This window comes from Hypanus sabinus, unplaced genomic scaffold (genome assembly GCF_030144855.1).
Source record: "Hypanus sabinus isolate sHypSab1 unplaced genomic scaffold, sHypSab1.hap1 scaffold_1079, whole genome shotgun sequence".
Classification (NCBI taxonomy): Eukaryota; Metazoa; Chordata; class Chondrichthyes; order Myliobatiformes; family Dasyatidae; genus Hypanus; species Hypanus sabinus.
This window is the reverse complement of record NW_026779135.1, coordinates 130,316-145,240: the sequence shown is the minus strand read 5'-3', so window position 1 is coordinate 145,240 and position 14,925 is coordinate 130,316. Positions and strand designations below refer to the sequence as shown.

The 14,925-nt window shown below is 42.6% G+C and overlaps 1 non-coding gene across 1 annotated transcript; it reads left to right on the top strand.

Moving 5' to 3' along the window:
- Positions 1–14,423: 14,423 nt before the first annotated feature.
- On the top strand, positions 14,424–14,509 carry trnay-gua (transfer RNA tyrosine (anticodon GUA)). Its single transcript is given in 2 exon segments — positions 14,424–14,460; positions 14,474–14,509. It is a non-coding gene; the product is annotated as a tRNA-Tyr (tRNA).
- The last annotated feature ends 416 nt before the right edge of the window (positions 14,510–14,925 follow it).

Genomic DNA, 14,925 nt, shown 5'->3' with positions numbered 1-14,925 from the left:
TCTGTGAACAGTAATTGCTAATTTTGTGCATTCTTCGAAATTACCAGTAAGTAAGCCTTGTGTAACCGCATCCAAATCATTGCTATAAAAAAACGAATATTAAAGGTTCCAACTCGTAGCCTCACGGCACACCACTAATTACTCGCCACCATTTTGAGGAGAAACCTTCAACCAGCACACTTCTTGCTACCTTGAAGCTAATTTTGAAAACATCCAACTTGTTCTCTCCGGACCGCATGGGACATGATCATCGAGACCGAGCTGTCATGTGACACCTTGTCAAACGCTTTGCTGAAGTCCCATGGACAACATCCATGGGAACATAACTTTGAATTTCCACCTCTGCTTAATGTCGCGTTCACAGGTTCTGACAATATAATTAGCAGTAAAGTATTTGACTAGGCCAAGGTATGTCAATGTAAATTAATGGTTGCCATTTGCTAGTGAGGACTGAATAAAATTCAGTTTTGGGACATATTGTTTAAAAAAAAAATGGTCTGTTCTCAGCAGGGGCCTACACTACGATATATTCGAGGGTAAGTATATCTCTGTAGATTGCAATAGCCAAAGGAATCAATGCCATGTTACTGCAGTTTATGGTATTTCCAAGTTTCTACAATCACTGGAGTACGACGCACTTGCGGATTCCAATAAAGGGAGGAAATTCTCAACGCATTTTAAGATGATTACGACGGAACAAGGAAACGTCAGAAATGACCTAAAGCTGCTTCAGATGTTGCAGGACCTTCAAATGAGCGAGCACTGAGAGAATGTGTGTGACTTTAAAGAGCTGGGCTTCTGAAAGCACATTACCAGACCTGGAGTGATCGCAAGTGGGTTAGGCAAAGGCATAACTGGTGTTTCTGGGCACATTCAGTCCAATCCACCTATTTCATACCTTCCTTTGTACAGGTATGTAATGTCTAAAGGACCAGTGTTCGAGTGAATGAGACTCACCAAAGTTTGTCCTGGATGAGTCAATGAAAACTCTGAGTCAGAGGGTTCTCTTCAGTGGATACTCTCAGTCCTCGGGCTGTTTCACTTGTCCTTGTCCCCTCGTTCTCAGTCGTGGCATCTTTCCAGTTGTGGGCTTTTCTTCCAATAAATCTCTCACCGCAGGTATAACTTTAACAAAAGAGATAATTGCACATTAGCAATACAAAGGAGAGAAAAAAAATCCGCTCAATGTTCCAAAGGCAATTCTCACTGAAATCTGAACGCTGAAGAAAAATAAAAGGATCTCAGTGAACAAATCAGTAACTGTCCCTCACACATCACAAATCCTGATACGGCGTACGAAGCACTCATCATCCAGTCATGATAAGACATAAGATTTCGGAACAGAATGAAGTGATTCAGTTCATCGAGTCTGCTCCATCATTCAATCAAGGCTGTTTTTTTTTCACTCCAACGCCATATTCCTGCCTTCCTCTCATAAAGTGCTGGAAACTCGATACATCAGATTGGATCTGTGGAAAAAAGACTCTGTGGAAGACCCAGTATCGGAACTGGGATTGTCCAAGATGGTACGTGATATGCTGAACTGTTAATTGCGTAATTTGGCCCAGATCTCATCCTTCCTCATACCTATAATAGGGGAGGTACTACACCCAGTGTTCTGAAAAGGTAGTAAGACTGATTATCGGAGCATTAATAGTGATTTTTCGAGAAAGGAAAACGAAAAGCTGTTGAATTTATAGTAAGTGGACTGTCTAGTTATTCGCTGTTCAAAATTAGTTCTATATTGTTAAGCACTTGAGCCTCATTGCCTCACAGTACGGTCCCACGGAGAAGGCGATATTATTATTATTTTTTCTTGCGTTATTCATTACAATTGCCTGGGTACCAGAGAGGCTCACGGTGAAACAGTTTTGTCCACCCTATTGACTTTTAACATCTCGTCTATTACAGGAAGCACGATAATGTACCATATTCAATCGTGATTAATAAGCATAGAATCTAACGCGGTTCGGTCTCCAGTGTTCCCACTAATTACTATTTTTGCAGTTAAGTGGATCAACCATTGCTCTGAGCCGGAAACTTGCACAGGGCCTGAAAAAAGATGCGACCACTTTTGTTAAATGCATCTTTGAATATTTAGGATGAAGACAAACAAGAGAAAAAAAAAACACATACTATTGATTTTATTTATTAATTAAAGGATAGGATAAAAATGCAGTACAACAAAAAAAAACATTCAGGCTTCAGAAACATTTATCTGTCAGTGCTTAATTCCATCTGCGCTGCAACAAAGGCTCCGTTCGTGGGAGCATTTTGGTTAAGCATACGCACAGTTTAGAGGAAACAGTGATGGGTCTCTCTCTCCAAGTTACCTGCACCTTATAACAGTGCTTTTTCCACTGCCTTGCCAGCGAGAACCTATTGCTGCAAATATGCAAATCGTCAATGATCAGGCGCAGATCTCATCCGTGTTCATATTCGAGATGGGTGAGTGTTTATCTAAAAGTGAATTGCATTAAATGGCCTCTTTGTTCGGTACAACTGTATACCAGCTCATCAATGCGAATCTGTTAATCATCTGCCTGCAAATCAAAGCATAAACACATGCAGATATTTTCAACGAGTTCAGTTGTTATTCAGGCAAAACATTTGAAGAGGAAATAAATGTGATGTAAGTGACCTTGACCGTGGATCGCTGGTGCCAGACCGGGTGGTCTGAGTGTTACGGAAACTCATCAACTGCTTGGATTTTCATGTATAAATCTCTCGATTTACAGAGAATGGTCCGGAAACAAACCAAAGAAAATCCAGTGAGCGGCAGTTCTAAAGGCCCCGGTAATGAGAGAGCTCAGTGAGATTGTCCAACTGATTAAATCAGACAGGAAGGCGGCAAGAACTCAATTAACCATGCGCTCCAACAGCGGCGTGCAAGAGAGCGTCACTGAACGCATAACCTTGGATTTGGACGGGGAGCAGCCGCAGTGAACCCCGAGCATTCACTCAGTGCCACCTCATTAGGTACAGGGGCAGATAAAAACACTAAGTATAGACTTCCATACTTTTATCAACTGCCAGTGAGATTTATTATAGGAAATGCTATCCTAAATATGACTGCCAGATATATTAAGGTTTTGCTAAAAAAGATTCACAAACAGAATGAAACACAGATATTCGTCAATCCACGCAATTCTAAGGACAACACTGAACTGATAGAAACAATATCACTACTAGGACGACAAGTGGGCGAAATAAAACACCATAACAATTCCCCTTTGGCCCTGTCCTTACTTGGTGCTGGACTCCTGAGTCCTGTTTCCAGAGAATCCGAGCTTCTGAATTTTATGTCCCTACCAATAAGTGAACACACCCTGAGCAATGTTCAGTTGATAACACGCTCATAAACCCGAACTTCAGCCTATTCAGCATGTAACTCCACACCCTGTTCCACAACGCCTGCGTTAAACCACATAAATCTTAATTACCATGAACAAGTCACTCTTGCAAGTGGTCTGAACCAGATTTAATATTACAGTGCAAGCGGTGCAGAAATCCCCTCTCTCTAGAATACTTAATCTGTTCTGGAGTGGAATTACAACCCGCATCTTGATCCGGTTCGGTTGGCGTCGTCACTTCAATTTATTGTACACCTTGGGATCAGTTTATTGTCAGATTATAAACCCCAGCGACAGCTCAGGGCAAAGATCGCTGTGGATTTATTACAGAGAGACGGCAGAAAGAAGGGCGCTGTCAACTCTGATGGAATATTATGTATTTAGTATAATGTTCTCTTTTGAACAGGAGGCATTTCTTTTCTCCAGATTTTACTGTGCCCCCTCTGCCTGGAGCTGACTTCAAGGTCACCCTGTTTATAAAGGGCCATTTTAACAGTTGTCTGCATTTGGACCATTGCAGTAATGGGCCGACTGGAGGGCAAATGTCCCGAGATAAGCATCTCCCTGAGATAACAACCGGTCAAAGTCGTCCGCGAGATAAGAATGCCCTTCCCCTTCAGTTTATTGCTCACTTACTGGAAACACATTACCACATCACAGCAGCAATCATATGACATTATGATCATATCCCGATGGCGAATTTGCCTGGCAACCCATTTACTTCAGACATACGTCAACCAGCATCACATTTATTTTACAAGTACTTGTACCCGTCCTCGTCAGAGACCGATGGGAAAAAAACATTGTTCACTGCGTTTCTTGTCTGTCAGAGAGTTCTGCTGGTATGTTGAATTAGTAACGGGACATTCAATCCTGTTCTGTTATTCTCTATGATCACAGACGGACTGTTATCTCAGAGATACATCACTGCGACCGTCTGGACCAATTCAATTTCTTGTCTGTCAAGAATCTCTCCGCTGTGGAATTAAACTCATTGAAAACAATCCCTATTTCTCTTTTCCTTTGAGGAGGAGAATTCCAAACGCACACTAGTTCCACAACATAGAGTGTGGAATTAGTAACAGCGAATTCACTCCTCTCATCCTGTTCCGCCATTCTCAATGATCACAGCTGGACTGGAATATCAGTGAGACATCACTCCGATCGCCTGCAACACTTCACTCCCTTGCTTGTCCAGAATCTGTGCCCTGCGGAGTAAAACACATTGACAAACAAAAAACCTCTGCTTCTCACTTCCTATGAAAACGTTTCCACCTCATAAAAATAACCTCACCATCTACCTTCACCTGTTTCAGCTTCCCCTGGAACAGCAACTGATAGTATGGATACGGTAGAAAAACTAGAAATAATTGCCGTGACAAGAGGGCTTATTGAAACACCATAACACAGCTCTGTACAGTCCCTGTTCTTACCCGGTGCTGGAGTCCTGTGTCTGGTTTCAGGAAGTCCGAGCAACTGGATTTTATGGACACTAACAGTAAGTGAACACACCCTGAGCAATGTTGAGTTGATAACACGCTCATAAACCGGAGCTTCAGTCTATTCAGCAAGTAACGACACACCCTGTTCCACAATGATTGTAGTGAAAAACGCACAAACTCGTTTCTAATTTGTGGTTCGAGCCAGAAGTACGACTTCAGTGCGCGACCTTTCTCTGGAAAATTATATCTGCTCCAGAGAGGGAGCACAGCCCGCATCATGGTTCGGTTCTGTTTGAGTCGACCCTTTGATTTATTGTTCTCCTTGGGACCAGTTTATTGTCCGATTATAAACTACAACTGCAGCTCAGGGCAAATATCGTTGTGGGTTTATTGCACAGAGAGAGGAGAAGGAAGGGTGCTGTCATCTCTTGTAAAATATTCTGCATTTGGAGTCATTTATATTTTTTTTCGTTTTAAAAACTAGCATTCCCTAAGTGTGTCCCAACTACCTGGATCTGTCTTGAACGTCAGCCCGTTTAGAAAGACCCATTTTTAACAGAAGTCCGCAGTTGGTCCATTATAGTAATGGGCAGATTGTGGAGCAACTGTGCCGAGATAACCATCTCCCAGAGATAACAACCGGTCAAAGTCGACAGCGAGATAAGAACGCCCTTCCCCTTCAGTTTATTGCTCACTGGAAATAAGTTGCCAAGTTACTGTGGAACCATATGAAGTTATGACCATATCCCTCTGGCCAATTTGGCAGGCATTTCACTTATTTTACAAATACATCTACCGTTCCTCATCTGAGATCGAAGGAAAAATATCAAATGTTAAATACACCGGGTCTCTTACTTGTCAGAGCGTGTTACTGGTCTACTGAAATTGTAACAGGACATTCGTCCCCTCAGTCCTGTTCCGCCATTTTCTATTATCACAGCTGGACCGTGATCTGAGTGACTCATCACTGCGACCACCTGCAACACTTCACTCCGTTGGCTGTCCAGGATCTGTGCGCTGCAGAATTAACCACATTGAAAGAAAACTCTTCTTCTCTTTCCCTTTGAGGAAGAGAAATCCAAAGAGACACTAGTTCCACCTCAGAAATATTTTAAAAAAAGTGTTTTCTCCTTACAGCAGCAAACATGTTCCCCACATTCCTGTCCGGAATCCAGGTGATGTTCGATGTCTCCAGCAAAAGGTTAATTCATTTATGTAACCACCAGCGGATACATCCTCCTCACCTTCATCTAAATAACAGCGAATGCAATCAACTCCCCGTCTTTATCGAGTTCCAGCGATAAGACTAGATGTGAGCATTGAAGCGGTCGGGTAACAGCAGCAGATGCTCCCGGACATGCACTCAGTTGTCATCTTATTAGGTACAGGAGATACATAGTAAAGCGCCCACTGAGTGTAGAAATCGCTATTTTTGTCTACGGTCAGTGTGACTTATACAATATATGTTAATATAAACATCACTGCCAGCTCTACCTTGTCTTCGCTAAAAAAAAAACGCATGCAGAATAATTGAGCGCGCAGATCCGTAAAGCCGCGCAATTTTAATAATATTGATATGGTAGAAATATTAGAACTACTGCCGTTAGAAATAGGCTTATTAAATCACCATAACATTCCCGAATACAGTCCATGTTCCTACCTGATGCAAAACTCCTGGGTCTGGTTTCAGTGAATCCGAGCATCTGAATTTTATGTCCCTAACAGTAAGTGAACACACCCTGAGCAATGTTCAGTTGATAACACGCTCACAAACCTGAACTTCAGTCTATTCAGCATGTAACGCCATACCTTGTTCCACAACACTTGTGTTAAACCACAGAAAGACTCACCTTGCCTCAATGAGTCTTTCTAACTTGCGGTCCGAACTAGAATTAACACTTCAGTGCGCGACATTTTATCACTTCCAGAGAGGAATCATAACCCGCATCCTGGCTCCGTTTGGTTGCTGCCGTCGCTTTGAATTTATTGTTCACCTTGGGATCAGTTTATTGTCAGATTTTAAACTTCCAGCGACTGCTCAGGGCAAAGATCGCTGTGGGTTTATTGCACAGAGACAGCAGAAGAAAGGGCGCTCTCAACTCAGATGAAATATTATGCATTTGGAATAATGTTCTCTTTTGATCAGCGGGCATTGCCTTTCTCCAGATTTAATTGTGCCCCCTTAGCCTGGGCTTGCACTGATTTTAAGTTGCCCATTTAAAAGCCATCTTTAACAGTAGTCCGCAGTTGTAAACTTCGTGTAATGGGCAATGGGGAGCGGCTGTGGCGGCATTATCATCTCACAGGGATAACTACCGGTCAAAGTCGACCTCAAGATATGAATGCCCTTCTCCGTCATTTTATCTTTCACTTATTGGAAGCAAATTGCAGGATCACAGCGCCACCATTTGCATTTTAGAACATTTCCCGCTGGTGAATTTGCCTGACATCGAATTCGCTTTGCGCGTAAATCAATCGTTTTCAACCAGTGAGCGATGGAAAAACTCGAAACATAAAATTCAAGGGGTCTCTTATTTGGCCGAGGTTGTTACTGACGTATTGAATTAGTAGCAGGACATTCGGCTATTTCTATTTGAAGAAATATCAGGCAGGTTAGAGAGAGGTGAATACGTTGATGTTGGGTACTTGGATTTTCGAAAGGCCTGTGACAAGGTGCCACACTCGAGGCTGCTTAACAAGCTAGGAGACCATGGTGTTACAGGAAAGATTTCAGCATGGATAAATCAATGCCTGATTGGCTGCAGGTCTTATGGTCTTATGGAATTGAGGATTTTCTGGAGGTGGAGGAAAGAGCTGGAAGAGGCAGTGGGTAGACATGGTTTGTCAGGTCTGAAAACGAGTTGAATTTACCATAGCCTTCAGACTGAATCAGAAAACCATTCTGAGGGATTTGGGAATGTCAGAAGCAGGGGAGATGTGATCACATGTGCAGAGGGCAGGGGTTGTGTCTCCATCAGACCCTCAGTGAGATGGTTCAAGTTAAGTTACAATGTGTAGGGAAATGTGCAGATGAAAGCAGAGTGTTTGGAGCAGGTTTAAATCACTGGTTCTGACACAGTGAGAGGTTAGTTTTGTTGTAAGAATGCAACATTAATGGAAGAAGACTAAGGAACTTCATCAATTGCCAGTTGTTTGGCTGAAATGTCCAATCTGTATGTTACCTTGACAGAAACAGATACTCACAGTGGTGACAAAGGGGTGCAGTCTGGTTTACTTCAGGTTGGAGAGGGGTGTGGAGATTTGAAATCAATGCCTTGCAGTGCCACCTTCTTCGCACTGATCTCCCTGTCCTCCATGTCTTTCTCCTTGGTAAATACTGATGTAAGTTGCTCATTGAACACCCACACACATTCTCGAGGGCTCTGTTTGATTCGACCTTCCTGAGCTTTGCATATTTTTCCTTTTCCTGCTCGACTACATTCATCACTTCTCTTCACATTTAAGGTTCTCTTAAGCTGCCAATCACGTCATTTGTTCGTACAGGAATGTACCCGTCCGATATTCCATGCAGATAGACTATAAACACTTTCCACATGTCAGATGTGGACTTGACAGAAAAAGTTATTTCCCATTAACTCTCCATAGTTCCTGCTTAGTGAATTAGTAATTTACCCTGATCCAATTCTTTACTCTCACGCAAAGTCTACACTTTACTTCTCTATAGTTCTCTTAAACTTAAGGAGTTCTGCCCTAACCATTTACCCACCAAATGGTCGGGTATCTAGCTAGCATAATTACCCAACATCAGTTTCAGTACAGCTCCTGCTTTTGTTGGACTATTTACATATTGATTTAAGATGACATCCTAGATAGAAAAAATAGCTGAAGCTAGCTAATCGGGTAGCTTTCAATAATCAAAAGAAGGCAATTAAAAATGGATAAGCAGAAAAAAGGTGAAATATGAAGGCAAGCTAGCTAGTAATAGAAAATGATACCAAAATAAAGTATCATAATAAAGCACAGTAAAGCGTCATATTCAATCGTGATTAATATGCATAAAATCTAACATGGTCCAGTCTCCAGCGTTCCCAGTAATTAGTACTTTTCCCTCTGCGTGGATCAACGACTGCCCTGAGCCGGAAATTTTTACACATTGCCTGAAAAAAGCGCGACATCTTAGATTGTGTGTTTTTGTAATGCACGGGTATGAATACTTAGAATGGACTGACAAAAATATATACTTTTGTCTTTATCTATTAATCGAAGGATATGATGAATTATAGTGCAACAAAGAAAAACCCTCAGATTTCAAGTACTTTTTTCCAGCTTTATTTTAATCCATCTGCACTGCAACAAAGGTTCCGTGACGCGAGCATTTTAATTACAGCGTAGCCGCACACCGGCGCAGCTCAGAAGGAACAGTGACAGTCTCTCTCTCCAGGTTACCCCAAACTGCCTTTTCAGTGACAACCTGTTGTTGGAAACAGGAAAATCGCACTAATCAGCGCCAAATCTCACCCATATTCTAATTCGAGATAGGTGAGGGCCTGTCTAAATGGTAAATGCACTAAATGGCTGTTTTATTAGGTACAACTGTACAGCCGCTCATCAATGGGAATCTGTTAATCGCGTGGCAGCAACTCAAAGGATAAAACATGCAGATATGTTCAATGGGTTCAGTTGTTGTTCAGAAACATCCGAATCTGGAATAAGTGTGGTCTAAGTAACCTTGACCGTGGGATGAGACAGGGTACCAGACAGGGTAGCAAGAACATTACAGAAACTGATCATCTCCTTAGATTTTCATACACAAGTCGCTCGGTTTACAGCGAATGGTATGAAAACAAAACGAAAGAAAATCCAGTGAGCAGCAGTTCTGTGGGTGAAAACGCCTTGTTAATGGGAGAGATGAAGGAGATTGACCAGACTGATTAAATCCGACAGGAAGACGACAGGAACTTAAATAGCCATGCACTCCAAAAGCCGGGGTGCAGAAGAACGTTATTGAACGCCGAACATTGGATTTGGATGGGGAACAGCCGCAGTAGAAACATAGAAACATAGAATATAGGTGCAGGAGTAGGACATTCGGCCCTTCGATCCTGCACCGCCATTCAGTATGATCATTGCTGATCATCCAACTCAGAACCCTGTACCTGCTTTCTCTTCATATCCCCTGATGTCTTTTGCCACAAGGGCCATATCTAACTTCCTCTTAAATATAGCCAATTAACAGGCCTCAACTGTTTCCTGTGGCAGAGAATCCCACAGATTCACCACTCTCTCTGTGAAGAAGTTTCTCCTCATCTCTGTCCTAAAAGCCTTCCCCTTTATCCTTAAACTGTGACCCTAGTTCTGGACTTCCCCAATATCGGAAACAATCTTCATGCATCTGGCCTGTCCAATCCCTTGAGAATTTTATACGTTTCAATAAGATCCCCCCTCAATCTTCTAAATTCCACTGAGTATAAGCCCAGTACAAGTCTTTCTTCAGATTAAAGTCCTAACATCCCAGGAATCTATCTGGTGAACCTTCTCTGTACTCCCTCTATGGCAACAATGTCTTTCCTCAAATTAGGGGACCAAAACTTCACACAATATTCTAGCTGCGGTCTCATCAAGTCCTTGTACAACTGCAGTAGAATGTCCCTGCTCCTGTACGCAAATCCTTTTGCTATGACCGCCAACATACCATTTGCCTTTTTCACCGCCTGCTGTACCTGCATTCCCACCTTCGAAGACTGGTGTACAATGACACCCAGGTCTCGCTGCACCTCCCCTTTCCCTAATCGGCCACCGTTAAGATAATAATCTCTTTTCCTGTTCTTGCAACCGAAGTGAATAATCTCACATTTATCCACGTGAAATTGCATCTGCCATGAATTTGCCCACTCACCTAACCGATCCAAGTCACTCTGCATCCTTTTAGCATCCTCCTCACAGCTAACAACGCCGCCCAGCTTCGTGTCATTCGCAAACTTGGAGATGCTGCATTTAATTCCCTCGTGTAAATCATTACTATATATTGTAAACAACTGGGGTCCCAGCACTGAGCCCTGCAGTACCCCACTAGTCACTGCCTGCCATTCTGAAAAGGTCCCGTTTACTCTCACTCTTTGGTTTCTGTCTGCCAACCAATTCTCTATCCACATCAATACCATACCCCCAATACCGTGTGCTTTAAGTTTGCACACTAATCTCCTTGTCAAAGGAGACCTTTTGAAAATCCAAATATACCACATCCACTGGCTCTCCCACGTCCACTCATACTAGTTACATCTTCAAAGAATTCTAACAGATTCGTCAGACATGATTCTTCTTTCACAAATCCATGCTGACTTTGTACGATGATTTCACCTATTTTCAAATTCACTGTTATCACATCTTTGATAACCGACTCTAGCATTTTCCCCACCACCGATGTCAGACTAACCACTCTATAATACCCCGGTTTTTATCTCCCTCCTTTTAAAAAAAAAAGTGGGGTTACATTAGCCAGCCTCCAATCCTCAGGAACTAACCCTGAAGCTAAGGAGTTTTGAAAAAATATCACTAATGCATCCACTATTTCTTGGGCTACTTCTTGGGATGCAGTCCATCTGGCCCTGGGGATTCATCTTCCTTTAATCCCTTCAATTTACCTAACACCACTTCCCTATTAACATGTATTTCCCTCATTTCCTCCATCTCACTTGACCCTCGGTCCCTTACTATTAACGGAAGATTATTTATGTCCTCCTTAATGAAGACAGAACCAAAGTAGTTATTTCTGAACTGCTCCCATTCTCAGGCTTGCCGCTGCTTTTTTGCTAATTTATATGTTTCTTCTTTGGACTCGATACTATCCTTAATTTCCCCTGTCAGCCACGGGTGCACTACCTTCCCTGGTTTATTCTTTTGCCAAACTGGGATGAACAATTGTTGTAGTTCATCCATGCGATCTTTAAATTCTTGTCATTGCATATCCACCGTCAACCACTTAAGGATCATTTGCCAGTCTATCTTAGGTAATTCACGTCTCATACCTTCAAAGTTACCCTACTTTAATTTTGGAACCTTTGTTTATGAATTACCTATGTCCAATCTCCATTTTAATGAAAAATTCCACCATATTATGGTCACTCTTCCCCAAAGGGCCTCGCACGACAAGATTGCTAACTAACCCTTCCTCATTGTTCAATACCCAATCTAGAATGGCCTGCTCTCTAGTTGGTTCCTCGACATGTTGGTTCAGGAAACCATTCCACGTACATTCCAAGAAATCCTCTTCCTCAGCACCCTTGCCAATTTGTTTCCAATCTATATGTAGATTGAAGTCACCCATTATAACTACTGTTCCTTTATTGCACGCATTTCTAATTTCCTGTTTAATGCAATCCGCAACCTCACTACTACTGTTAGGTGGCCTTTTCACAACTCCCACCAGCGTTTTCTGCACCTTAGTGTCGTGCAGCTCTGCCCATATCGATTCCACATCCTCCAGGCTAATGTCCTTTCTTTTCTATTGCGTTAATCTCCTCTCTAACCAGCAATGCTACCCCACCTCCTTTTCTTTCCCGTCTATACCTCCTGAATATTGAATATCGCTGGATGTTAAGCTCCCATTCTTAGTCACCTTGGAGCCATTTCTCTATGATCACAACTATATCATATTTATTAATAACTATCTGCACATTCAATTCATCCACCTTGTTATGAATGCTACTCCCATTGACATACAAAGCCTTCAGGTTTGTTTTTACAACACTCTTAGCCCATATACAATTATGTTGAAAAGTGTATTTATGCCCCATTACGCAGTTCATTTCTGTTTAGTATTTTAATGCGCACTTTTCCCCTGACTCAATTTCTTTCCGAAGTTCCACTTCGAATATCATCTAGTAACTCTGTAACATATTTAATATCGTTACTACTACGTATTTGCATTAAGACCGGCGTTGATACAATATTTTCTGTTTTTCTCTGTCTGGTACAGCAGCGGACAATGTCTGTAATGCTGGGTTCACTGGTTTGCATTTCGCGCCGCATACTCGCCAACATCTGTGTTTGCGACTGACTCCCCTCACAGTGCAAACAGTGAGGGTCTGCGTCAGAAATCATTCATGTTAATGTCCAGTGAAAAATAAATCACCGCAAGTAAAGTGACAGTGAATCACATGAAAGGTGCGTCATCACGGGGAAGTAACGAGATAGAGACTCCACTCGCAATGTGAGAGTGGAATCAGCGCTGATGAGGTGGACTCACCCACAGGATTACAGACTACTGTCGTCACCAGCGATGCGCAGATAATGTCCTGCCATTACATGGAGTAGTTTGACAACATCGCATTTGGTGTTGTGATCCCAGCATCGGACGTCTCTTGAGGCTTCATGACAGGTGTCGCGTTCAGTTCAATGAAATAAGGCCTGTTATTTTCCCGTTGGCATTACGGTTGGTTAGAGCACAGATATTTTTACTAACCAGCGCTAATTAGCACTAGTCACTGCAAAAATTGTTTTCATCATTAGTGACCAATTTCTCTATAAAAGTACGTCATTCTGTGCTTCAGCTCCATTGAGGACGGAAAGATCCAGACACAGTGGACTCTCAACAACGTGTAATCGGTGAAGAGTTTTACCCAAAGGAAATTTGCTCTCTGGGCGTTGTTATAACCTTTTGAGTTTATTTACTATTTACAACTTTTATGTAATTTAGAAATTGACAACATTCCAAACAGAGCAGCCTTGGATTAACAATGGATAATGGAGAACAGCCTTGGATTGCTAACTAACCCTTCCTCATTGCTCAATACCCAATCTAGCATGGCCTGCTCTCTAGTTGGTTCCTCGACATTTTCGACATGTTGCTCCAGACAGGGCTATTTGTTACACAGTTCATTGTAATTGTCGGTATCCCGGGTAAGTACCTTTCGATTACTTATACGGAAGCAGAGACCTAACGCCGCTCTCAGCTTAGTGACTGTGTGTGTGTGTGTGTGTGTGTGCGCCTGTCTGTGAGCTGTCGATTGTGCATCGGTGAACAGTGGCAGGCATGCAATGATGTTTGTCCAACGGAGCAAATTATAGGTCGTTAGCATGATGTGCTGGGGAATTAGCTCAAATGGTAGAGTGCTTGCTTAGCATGCGAGAGGTAGCGAGATCGATGCTAGCATTGTCCATCGACATTTTGTATTCAGAGGATTCGTCGCATCAAATCCCTGAACTTGGAATGCACAGAAGATGCGGTTGGCGCAGAGCGAGCGGAAACTGTCTCGGTCTAAGGACCGGGAGAAAATGTCGTAGGTTTGCTGCGTTCAATGCAGATAGCAGGAAAAGCTGGCTGGCAGCTGGTGTTTCAGTAATGCATGAGCTTCGGGCGACGATTCAGGCATAAATCAGGTGAGTGGTTAGAAGAACATTGCCCTGGTTATTGGGTGGAAAGACAAAGCTGAGTAACCTTTGATTTGAACGGGCGAGGACGATCAAAGAGCTGTGTTGGAATCGTAGTTTCCCTAGAATTGTCAGAAACGCGGTGATAGGCGTCATCCCGTGGCCTGTGGCCCCCAGTGCTGGAAGGACGAGATAGTTGCCACAGGCAGGCTTTTGCCATCCGTCGACAAATACCAGGCTGAAATCTGCATAATGATTGTCGGTAGGAACCAACGTGGAGAAACTTTGTATCGCTTTTCCTTCGATAGCTCAGTTGGCAGAGCGGAGGACTGTAGAGGAAATGGAGTCATCCTTAGGTCGCTGGTTCGATTCCGGCTCGAAGGATCAGGACTTCTTTTACTGCGCCCGTCATCAATTCCATACCACAGCCTCGACATGATTGAAATTCCCCCGCGAACATTGCATTTGTGGACAAGCAGCTGGAATTTATTTTATACCATGTTAACATCATTTTGAAATTATGCTAAAATCTTTGGTAATATAATGATGAATTTAACTGTATTAATGAATATAATCCATAAATGGCTAAACGCAAAACTAACCACATTTACATTGAAACATTTCAGCTTCAGCGTACGTGCACTGTCATTGTTTCAAGTTACAACACTGTCACAAATGGTCACAATGAAGACAGAATGGAAGTCGGTCGCTTACTGTTCAGAAACTACCATCGCCGTCCCGTCAGAACATTTCACTGTTGCATCCTCCCTGTCAATTGTGACTGCCTGACAGTGCTTACG